Source organism: Saimiri boliviensis, chromosome 9 (genome assembly GCF_048565385.1).
Source record: "Saimiri boliviensis isolate mSaiBol1 chromosome 9, mSaiBol1.pri, whole genome shotgun sequence".
NCBI lineage: Eukaryota > Metazoa > Chordata > Mammalia > Primates > Cebidae > Saimiri > Saimiri boliviensis.
In genome coordinates, this window is record NC_133457.1 from 79,091,316 (window position 1) to 79,102,724 (window position 11,409).

General features: G+C 46.4%; 1 non-coding gene and 2 pseudogenes across 1 annotated transcript; 2 read left to right on the top strand and 1 right to left on the bottom strand.

Moving 5' to 3' along the window:
- The window catches only part of LOC101033083 (large ribosomal subunit protein eL15-like), a 10,198-nt pseudogene extending 19 nt beyond the window's left edge, over positions 1-10,179 (top strand).
- On the bottom strand, positions 4,036-4,154 carry LOC120367945 (5S ribosomal RNA; annotated as a pseudogene).
- Positions 4,575-4,635, top strand: LOC120367987 (U7 small nuclear RNA). The gene has a single exon (XR_005582219.1). It is a non-coding gene; the product is annotated as a U7 small nuclear RNA (small nuclear RNA).
- Positions 10,180-11,409: the final 1,230 nt, after the last annotated feature.

Consider the following 11,409-nt stretch of genomic DNA (forward strand, 5'->3'; position numbering starts at 1 on the left):
ACCCAGACAACAGCAAAGGTGAGGCCTAGACATAACCCAGTTGAATTGTTCCAGCTAGACCTTGGCTATCTGAGCCATTCTAGCTGAGACGCCAAACATCATGGAACAGAGATGAGCTATTCCCACTGTGTTCTGGTCAAGTCACTGATCTGCAAAATCATGTTCCAATAAAATGTTTTAAGCCACTAAGTTTTGGGATGGTGTGTTACACAGGAAAAGAGAAAATATAAAATTGGAGATACCATCAAAAGGACAATATACTGTCTCATTATTTCTGGTAGTCTTTATTCTATTTAAGATATGCCTGCAGGCTGGGCACGGTGGCTCATGCCTGTAATCCCAGTACTTTGGGAGGCTGAGGTGGGCAGATCACAAGGTCAGGCATTGGAGACCAGCCTGGCCAATATGGTGAAACCCCATCTCTACTGAAAATACAAAAATTAGCTGGGCATGGTAGCATGCACCTGTAGTCCCAGTTACTTGGGAGACTGAGGCAGGAGAATCACTTGAACCCGGGAGCAGAGGTTGCCATGAGCTGAGATCATGCCACTGCACTCCAGCCTCGGTGACAAAGCGAGACTCTGTCTCAAAAAAACAAACAAACAAAAAAGATACGCCTGCAGGGAAAGAGCAATTCTTAATACAAAGTAAAAGTTGTACTAGTGGAGATACTTAGGGGCAGAGAAAGTATTTCCAATACATTTCTCATATCCTACAAAGGGTAAGCCATGTTTGGTTGGTTATATTGGGCGTCTTGATCTGGGCTGAAGGAAGGCTGGGGTCTGCTGCAGGAATCTTGATTATCTACTACGGTCTGGGCGCAAAGGTCAACGAGCGAAGTGGATCAGTCATGGGAGGCACAGGCAATGGTGACAGTGGATGGACCGGCAGCCACCAACTCAACTCAGGCCGTTTATGGTCATGAGGGAACTTGGGCCCTCTGTTACTGGATCCCTCATTTTTCTTTCTAGAAGCAAAATAGCCAGATTTTGATATAAAATCTCCAAATTTTATATCTGGACTGCTGGGTTGCTCATTTGAGCTCCCTGGTCCAATGACTGAGAGCACGGGGTGTGATGTCGTATTCGTCACACGTTGCATGTGTGTCTTCCCAGGCAGCCTGTGGCTTTGCAGAATGAAAGTCGTCCATGCGCTTTCTAGCAGAGTCCAGCTGGATCAGATTCGGTGGGTAAAGTTCTAAGTGCTGGTAGGGATGTACAGCAACTGGAACTCTCAAACACTGCTAATGAGCCTGTGAACTGGATGGTCATTTTAGAGAACAGTTCGGCAATAACTGCTAAGGCTGAACATATACCTCCCCTAGCATTACGACCCAGTTCACCACCACAAGGCTTGGTGAACACATATCTGCAGGAGAAATGCAAATGCCTGTTCACCGAAAGACATCTATTAGAAGGTTCATATCAACACTATTAGTACTAGTCAAATACTAGACATAAATATCCTCCATCATCTGTACAATGGATAAACAAAGTATCCATTTATGGAATATGACCCAGCAATGCAAAAAGAAAACACAATAGAAATTTGTTGCATGTTTGCTGCATGCAACAACACGGATAAAACTCACCAACATTTGAGTGAAAGAATCAGTTACAGGAGAGTCTGTAAAGCACAGTAAGGTGGGTGAAAGTTCTGGCTGCATCAAATCTTTATATACAGACACTTAGTACATAAAGTTCAGAATAGGCAAAACTAATCTGTAGCATGATGGTGGTTGCCCTTTTTTTAATTAAAAAATTTTTTAAAATCTTTTGAGACAGGATCTCATGTGTCACTCAGACTGGAGTGCAGTGGCAAAAGCATAGCTCTGTAACCTCAAACCCCTGGCCTCTAGTGATCCTCCCGCCTTGGTCTCCGGAAGTGTTGAGATGACAGGGGTGAGCCATTGCACCTGGCCAATGTAGTATTACAAAAAAGAGGTTGCGATCCAGACACCACAAGACAGTTCTTGGATCTAGCGCAAGAAAAGAATTCAGAGAGAGTCCGCAGTACAAAGTGAAAGCATGTTTATTAAGCAAGTAAAGGAATAAAAGAATGGCTATTCCATAGGCAGAGCGGCCCCCAGGGCTGCTGGTGGCCCATTTTTGTGGTTATTTCTCAATGGTACACTAAACAAGGATTACTCGTGCCTCCCCTTTTTATACCATATAGGGTAACTTCCTGACATTGCCATGGCATTTGTAAACTGTCATGGCTCTGGTTGGAGGGTAGCAGTGAGGACGACCAGAGGTCACTCCCGTTGCCATTTTGGGGACAAGACTTTGGGGAAGCTGGAAACCCTTCCTCCTCCACCTGTATTTTGTGCTGACCTCCTATCTCATCCTGTGACTTAGAATGCCTTAACCGTCTGGGAATGCAGCCCAGTAGGTTTCAGCCTCATTTTTACCCAGCTCCTATTTAAGATGGAGTTGCTCTGATTTACACACCTCTGACAGTAGCAACCCTTGAAAGTGACATGGTGACTATGAGGAAAGAAACCCCTCTTTCCTGTCTCTTGTCTCAAAGAAGGAGGAAGTAAAAGTTGAGACAGCAGGCATGAGGTCAGTGGCCTGGAGGTTAAAGATTAAACCACCCCTCCTTAAGATCTCAGGCAATTTTTTTTTTTTTTTTTTTTTGAGACAGAGTTTTGCTCTTGTTACCCAGGCTGGAGTGCAATGGCGCGATCTCCGCTCATCACAACCTCCGCCTCCTGGGTTCAGGCAATTCTCCTGCCTCAGCCTCCTGAGTAGCTGGGATTACAGGCACGTGCCACCATGCCCAGCTAATTTTTTGTATTTTTAGTAGAGACGGGGTTTCACTATGTTGACCGGGATGGTCTCGATCTCTTGACCTCGTGATCCACCCGCCTCGGCCTCCCAAAGTGCTGGGATTACAGGCTTGAGCCACCGCGCCCGGCGATCTCAGGCGATTTTAAGGGTCAGGGCAATACGGAGAAATACCCTCTATTGTTCCCATTCAGTCTTGCTCAAACCCCTGCTTACTTCATCACAACCCCCTCACATGTGATTTCTAAAACTGTAAACTCAAGACCCTTTCACATGTCGTATCTAGAGTGGTAAGCCTGTATAAATGCAGAAGTTTCCTTTGTTAGAGGAGCTTGGCTGTTAGGCAACTATGCCACCTTGCTCCCAGCTGAATAAATCACCCCTTCCTATCCAGTTCAGTGTTCAAGAGGTCTGTTTCTTGCAGCTGCTCCTGCTTCAAGTAGATGGGGGTTGAGGGGAATTCTGGCGCAGTGGTCATGTTCTGTTTCTTGTCTGTGCATTGGTTACATGGGCGTGTTCATTTTGCAAAAGCCACTGAGCTATACACTTTTGATTTCTGCATTTTTCTGTATACATGTTGTATTTCAATACAATGGGGTGTGTGTGTGTGTGTGTGTGTGTGTGTTTGTGTGTGTGTGTGTGTGTGTGTGTTTTGAGATGAAGTCTCACTCTGTCGCTCAGGCTGGAGTGGCAGTGGTGAGATCTCAGCTCACTGCAACCTCTGCCTCCCAGGTTCAAGAGATTCTGTTGCTTCAGCCTCCCTAGTAGCTAGAATTACAGGCGCATGCCACCATGCCTGGCTAATTTTTTATATTTTTAAGTAGAGATGGGGTTTCACCACATTGGCCAGGCTGAACTCCTGACCTTCTGATCTGCCTATCTCAGCCTCCCAAAGTACTAGGATTACAGGCATGAGCCACCAAGCCCAGCCCTTTTTTTTTTTCTTTATACGGAGTCTCACTCTATCTCCCAAACTGTAGTGCAGTGCCATGATCTTAGCTCACTGCAACCTCAGTCAGGGTTCACGTGATTCTCCTGCCTCAGCCTCCCAAGTAGCTGGGATTACAGGCGTGTGCCACCACACCCAGCTAGTTTGTATTTTTAGTAGAGACAGGGTTTTACCATGTTGGCCAGGCTGGTCTCAAACTCCTGACGTCATGTGATCTGCCTGCCTCAGCCTCCCAAAGTGCTGGGATTACAGGCATGGCCAATACAAAGTTATTTATTTATTTATTTTTAAAAAAATACCCTACAGCACCTGGTATTTCCAGGCGGTCTCCCATCCAAGTACTAACCAGGCCCAACCCTGCTTACCTTCTGAGATCAGATGAGAGCGGGCCCATTCAGGGTGGTATGCCCATAGACCAATATAAAACTTTTAAAAGCAGCATTTGAAAAATGTTACACTTGCTCCTTCAATCACAGCAACCTGGAACAAGCCTCTAGCCTCTAGCCCACCTGAGCTGAACATAAAGCAGGAGGGAGAACTAAGCTTTTGTGGGGTTTTTGTTTGTTTGTTTTTTTAAGTCCCTAGAAAATAATGCAGCACTCTGGGCCTGCTAGTTGTCCTCTCGAATCTATTTTCCATCTTCCTGGATACGTGGCTGCCTAACCAGAGGCTACATTTCCCAGCCTCCAATATTGGGCTAATGAGAAGTAGACAGGAGTGAATGATCTGAGCCACTTCTGGCTATTTTGCTTTTGCCCTTTCTCAGATGCCTCAGTGTGGAGATGGCAAGGACATCAGCAGCAACAGCACCCGGGAGCTTGTGAGAAAGGGAAATTCAGGTTACAGCTCTTTTAGAATTTGTCTAACAGGTTTTCCTGTCTTTACCGGAACTCCCCAACCCTCAACAAAAAAAAGAAATGGACGTTCAGTTGACCCTTGAACAACAGGGGAGCTTGGGAAGCCACTCCCTGCCCAGTCAAAAATTTGCATGAACTTTTTTTTTTTTTTTTTTGAGACTGAGTTTTACTCTTGTTTCTCAGGCTGGAGTGTGATGGTGCAATCCCTAATCATAGCAACCTCTGCCTCCCAGGTTCAAACTATCCTCCTGCCTCAGCCTCCCGAACAGAAGGGATTACAGACATGCACCACCACACCAGGCTAAACTTTTTTTTTTTTTTTTTTTAAGTGAGACAGGAACTGGCTCTTTTGCCCAGGCTGGAGTGCAGAGGCACTATCTCAGCTCACTGCAACCTCCACCTCCTGGGTTCAAACGATACTCCCATCTCTGCCTCCCAAGTAGCTAGGATTACAAACATGCACCAAAAATTTGGCTAATTCTTGTATTTTTAGTACAGACAAGGTTTCACCATGTTGGCCAGGCTTGTCTCAGACTTCTGATCTCAAGTGATCCGCCTGCGTCGCCTCCCAAAGTGTTGAAATTACAGACATGAGCCACTGTGCCTGGCCTGCATAACTTTTGATCCCCAAATACTTAACTACTAATAACCTACTGTTGACTGGAAGCCTTACCAATAACAGTTGATTAACACAGAGTTTGTATGTTGTATATATTATTTCTGTATTCCTAAAGTTAGGTAAACAAAATATTACTAAGAAAAATCATAAGGAAGAGAAAACACATTTACTATTCATTAAGTGGAAGTGGATCACCACAAAGGTCTTCATCCTCACCATGCTCACATTGAGTAGGCTGAGGAGGCTGAGGAAGAGAAGGGGTTGGTTTGCTGTATCAAGGGTGATAGAGGCAAAAGAAATCTATGTGTATGTGGTTCTGCACGGTTCAAACCCATGTTGTTCAAGGGTTAACTGTTCTTGGCCCCCACCTGAGACCTAATGCATCAGAGACCCTGTGTTGGAGCGCTGCAATTTGTGCGTAAACAAGCTCTTGGCAGAATTCTAACACACACTCAAGTTTCAGGACCACTAGCTTAGAAGAGTCAACAAACCTTTTCTGCAATGGGACAAATAGCACATAGTTCAGACGTCGCAAGCAGCTACTTAGCTCTGCCATTGTTGTGCAAAAGCAGCCAGACAATCTGTAAATGAATGGGTTAGCCGGATTTGGCCTAAGGTGGGACTCAGAGAATCAGGTATATGCTTAGAGGACAAGTAAGTGCCAGGCAAAACAATTTTCTGATCTCTGAGCAAACGAATCTCCTCTGAATGTCCCTCATGCCTCTTATCAGCTTTAACATCTACTCAGAGCACACTGGACTGACCAGTGCTGAATCCTTTCTTCTCTGTGGCTGAGCTATCCCCTCCAGGTTCCTTACTGCTTGCAACCTGCAAAATCTGTTCTGTGAAATTCTATAATAATCCTTGTGTAAGTATTAAAGTCTACTAACAGCCAATAATGCCACTTCAAGCGGAGGCATTGGCATCTTAATTTGGGGCAATCCTTGGTTGGGCAGGGGGAGTATTGTGTCTCAATACTATCATGGGCCAACTGGTGGATCTGTGGAGCTTCCAGTTTCCCCAAAGTCGCTTTCAGGAGAGAGACTGCTTTCTGTAGTTTCTGATTTGTCTGTTTTGAGCTCAGATTTTCCAAGAAGAAAAGCAAGGATCTGTGAATTTTTGTTTTTTGTTTGTTTAGGCTGAGTCTTGCTCTATTGCCCAGGCTGGAGTGCAGAGGCGCGATCTTGGCTCACTGCAACCTCCACTTCCCGGGTTCAAGCGATCCTCAGGCCTCAGCCTCCCGAGCAGCTGGGATTACAGGCATGAACTTGTATTTTTAGTAGAGACAGGGTTTCACCATGTTGGCCAGGCTGGTCGTCAACTCCTGACCTCATGTGATCTGCCCACCTCAGCCTCCCAAAGTGCTGGGATTGCAGGCATGAGCCACCGTGCCCGGCCAGATCTGACAGTTTTTAATCCCTCCTGATTTTAGAGTGAGTGCAGCGTTCGTCTGGCGCTGTTTGCCGTTTGTTCCGTTCTGGCTTCAGCGTTCCTAGAGGGAGGCCCAGCTGAACATACCGCAGTCCCTCCTTCCCCTGGGCCTGGCACCCTGGGCTGGGAGTGCCTGACCCCCCGACCCCAGGTACGGGAGCAGTCCGGGTGGGTTTCCCCTCCGACGCAAGCAGAGATCAGTTCCCACCACATCCTTCTGAACTGCATCTGCTCGACCACAGAGCCAAGGCATCAACCACCTCTCTCTCTGTTTCTCATAAGGGAGACCCAGCGGAAGGCCCTTTGTCTCTCTCGTATCCATTAGGAGTCTTAGTCACAACTGAAAACGGATTTAATGGGGAAGTTCCTGGCTCGTTTAACTGAAAAACACTAGGGATAATTCTGGCTTAAAGCACTGCTTGATTCAGGGGCTCAAACACTATCACAGGGCCTGGTTTCTCACTCCATCTAGCAACCCTCCCTGCTGACTCCACCTTCAGACAGGCTGGCAGGTGACGGCTGCGGATCCAGGCTTCATCCTCCCGGGTGCACAGGCAGCGGGGCGGGCCTCGCCACAGGCTGTCACCGGCTGCCCCTGCGGCTGGTGAAAGATCAGTGCTGATTGGCTAGGTGTGAACCACATGCCCTGCCCGGGGGCAGGGATGGAGCCCCTGTGGAAGCACAGAGGGAAAGTGAGGGAGGGGGTATGCCAAGGAAATCAGAACCCAGCTGCCCTTACTGAGAGAGTGGGATTGGATGCACCTGAATGTGAGGTCTCCCAGACTCGGTAGTATTCAATTCCAAGTAGTCTGAGCGGCGACCTCGGGGAGTAGGGAAGCAAGGTAAGGAAGGGAAGAGAGCCAAGTAAGAAGCTGCGTTGTCAAGCACGTTTTCTCTGCGGGCACCCGGAGCCCACTCCCCCTGGAGAGTTTGGGAGACGGTTTGGAAGATGCCTCAGAGTTCTCCCAACAGAGGATCGAGGAAGCTGCAGTGTGAACCCGACAGCGTCTCATCTGTCATTGATACAGAACTTTCAGCTTGCCCAACTTGCCAGCCTAGCTTGCTCTTAAGGAGGGAGAGAGGTGGGGGGGAGGGGGGGGAGAGAGAGAGAGAGAGAGAGAGAGACAGAGAGACAGAGAGAGAGAGAGAGAGAGGAGAACTCAGAAGTGTTTGCAGTAAGCAGCCCTCCGTGTGGAGAGATGCGTGCCAAGGTGATGTGCATGGCGTACGGACGGTGTCTGCCTCAGTGCTGACAACAAATGTCCTGCATCCCATCCACCAGGAGTCTTTTCCCGTGGCAAGGACTAGAGTCTCCTCTGGCCCATCTACCATTCCTTCTTCTGATAAATGAAAGAGAATATCAAATTCATAAACAGAAAGAAAACAGTACCCAGAACTCCCCTTAACATTAAACATACCCTATTTCACTGGGACGGCTCCTGCAAAAGTAGGAAAGGTTTTGCAGGTACAGAGTCCTGGGCCAGAGGCTAAAACTCTCTAAACTGTATGGTTGACTCATTGGGCAGGAACAGATAAGCTGAATTTGAGACAACTCCACCCAGACCATGTGGAACAGGATTGGAAAAGGGGAGATAGCCAAACAGAACTCCAAACTGTCACTGGGACTGGAGTGGCTGAATGCCGCACCAAAATTCCCCATAGATGCTGGCTGCAATGGCAACTCTTTTTTTTTTTTTTTTTTTTGAGACGGAGTCTTGCTCTGTTGCCAGGTGCCAGGCTGGAGTGCAGTGTCGCGATCTCGGCTCACTGCAACCTCTGCCTCCCGGGTTCAAGCAATTCTCCTGCCTCAGCCTCCCGAGTAGCTGGGACTACAGGCGCAGGCCACCACACCCAGCTAATTTTTGTATTTTTAGTAGAGACGGGGTTTCACCATGTTGGCCAGGCTGGTCTCGATCTCATGACTTTGTGATCTGCCCGCCTCGGCCTCCCAAAGTGCTGGGATTACAGGCGTGAGCCACCGAGCCCGGCTGCAATGGCAACTCTTATTTGTCGATTTATAGAATGTGCAGCATCCGAGAGCTCCCCAACACGAACATGGCAATTTAACCTCTTTACATTCCTTTCTTCTCTACCCTCTTTCTCCCATTATTTTATTCTTAAATTCTGTTAGTTACCGTTACCTTTGTAACTTTAAAAAGAAGACCTTTATTTCTTTTTCTTGATTCATTAACCATTTTTTAAAAGACATATTTTATTTTAGAAAGTATTTTATGGTCTATTTGCTCGGTTCTTGGTGTCTGGCTCTTCTGATTTTGTTTTCTTTTTCTTTCTTTCTTTCTTTCTTCTTTTTCTTTTTCTTTTTTTTTAAGACAGAGTCTCACTCTGTCACCTACGGTGGAGTACAGTGGCACAACTTTGGCTCACTGCAACCTCCTGCCTCCCAAGTTCAAGCGATTCTTCTGACTCAGCCTCCTGAGTAGCTGGAACTACAGGTGTGTGCCACTATGCCTGATTAATTTTTATGTTTTTCGTAGAGATGGGGTTTCGCTATGTTGGCCAGGCTGGTCTGGATCTCCTGACCTCGAGTGATCCTCATGCCTTGGCCTCCCAAAGTGCTAGGATTACAGGTGTGAGCCACCTCGCCCTGCCTCTGGTTTTGTTTGCTTTCAAAAAAAGTTTTGGCTGGGTGTGGTGGCTCACAACTATAATACCAGCACTTTGGGGAGGCCAAGGCAAGGAGATTGCTTGAGCCCAGGAGTTTGAGACCAGCTTGTACAACGTAGTGAGACCCTGTCTCTACAAAAAAAAAATACAAAAATTAGCCAGGAATGGTGGTGCACACCTGTGGTCCCAGCTACTCAGGAGACTTAGGCTTGACCCCAGGAGGTCGAGGCTGCAGTGAGCTGTGATCGTGCCTCTGCACTCCAGCCTGGGCGGAAGAGCGAGACCCGGCCTTGCTGTCTGGCAGCAGCCATCAGGCAAGCCACAGTGAGTGCATACAAGTACATTCTGATGTCACGCGCTTTCTTCTGAGTGTCTGCTGCTGGCAGTACCACCGGCTCTCTGCTCTCCACAGGCTCCCCCACCCACCTGGCCCCATAAAGTGTGCCGACTGGGCTACAAAGCGAAGCTAGGTTACATTATATATAGGATTCGTGTGTGCAGTCGTAGCCCCAAACGCCCAGTTCCTAAGCATGCAACTTATAACAAGCCTGAACATCATGATGCTAACCAGCTAACGTTTGCTTGAAGCCTCAGTTCATTGCAGAGGATCAAGCTGGATGCCACTGTGGGGCTCTAAGAGTCCTGAATTCTTACTGGGTTGAAGATTCCACATACAAATTTTTTGAGGTTATCCTCACTGATGCATTCCATAAAGCTATCAGAAGAAATCCTGACACCCAGTGGATCACCAAGCCAGTCCACAAGCACAGGGAGACATGTGGGCTGACATTTGCAGGCCGAAAGAGCCACGGCCTTGGAAATGGCCATAAGTTCCACCACACTATTGGTGGGTCTCTTTGTGCAGCTTGGAGAAGATGTGATATTCCCCAGCTCCACTGCTACCACTGATGTAAGTAAAGTTTGTAAAATTCATACCTAAAAAACAATTTAGGACAGTCAAAAAAAAAAAAAAAAAAAAAAAGAGTGAGACCCTATCTGAAACAAAACAAAACAAAACAAACAAAAAATGTTTTGAAAAGATTTTTATTCTTATTTGATACAATAGAGACATACACTGTGTAATAATTAGCTGATCCTTAATAACTTGGATACTTGAAGGACTTCTTTTTTTTTTTTTTTTTTCTTTTTTTCCAACAGCCTATTGTGGGATTTTTTTCTTTTCTTTTCTTTTCTTTAAGAGACGGGGTTTCACCATGTTGATCAGGCTGGTCTTGAACTCCTAACTTTGTGATCCGCCCACTTCGGCCTCCCAAAGTGCTGGGATTACAGGCATGAGCCACTGTGCCTGGCCTGAAGGATTTCACTGGTAAACTGGATCTAAATAATTTTTTCTGTCTTTTTAAAATTGATATATCATAGTTATACATATTTTGAGAGTACCGTGATATTTTGATACATGCATACAATGTGTGATGATTAAATCAGGGTAATTAGGATATCCATTACCTGAAGCAGAATGTTACAATTCTCTTCTAGCTCTTTTTAAATATACACCAAATTATTGTTAACTGTTATTTCCCTGCTGTACTATTGGAGTAGAATTTATTTCTTCTATCAAATTGTATTTTTGTACATATTATCCAACTTCTCTTCACCCCTACTTCCCCCTCCTAAGTCATTCTAAAAAGGTAATTTTTCAAACTTGTTTTCACTTTATTTTAGATGTGTCTTTGTGCAAGGAGTTTATCATTGAGTTTTTTTTGTTTGTTTGTTTGTTTTGATACCGAGTCTCACTCTGTTGCCCAGGCTGGAGTGCAGTGGAGTGATCTTAGCTCACTGCAACCTCCGTCTCCTGGGTTCAAGTAATTCTTGGGCCTCAGCCTCCTGAGTAGCTGGCACTACAGGTGTAAGCTACTACACCTGGCTAATTTTTGTATTTTTAGTAGAAATGGGGTTTTACCACATGGGCCAGTTAGTCTCGAACTCCTGACCTCAGGTGATCTGCCTGTCTTGGCCTCCCAAAGTGTTGGGGTTACAGGGGTGAGCCACCACGCCCAGCCTGTTTGTTTTTAGATGGTGTTTTGCTCTTGTTGCCCAAGCTGGAATGCAGTGGCAAGCTCTCAGCTCACTGCAACCGCCACCTCCTGGTTCAAGCAATTCTCCTGCCTCAACCTCCCA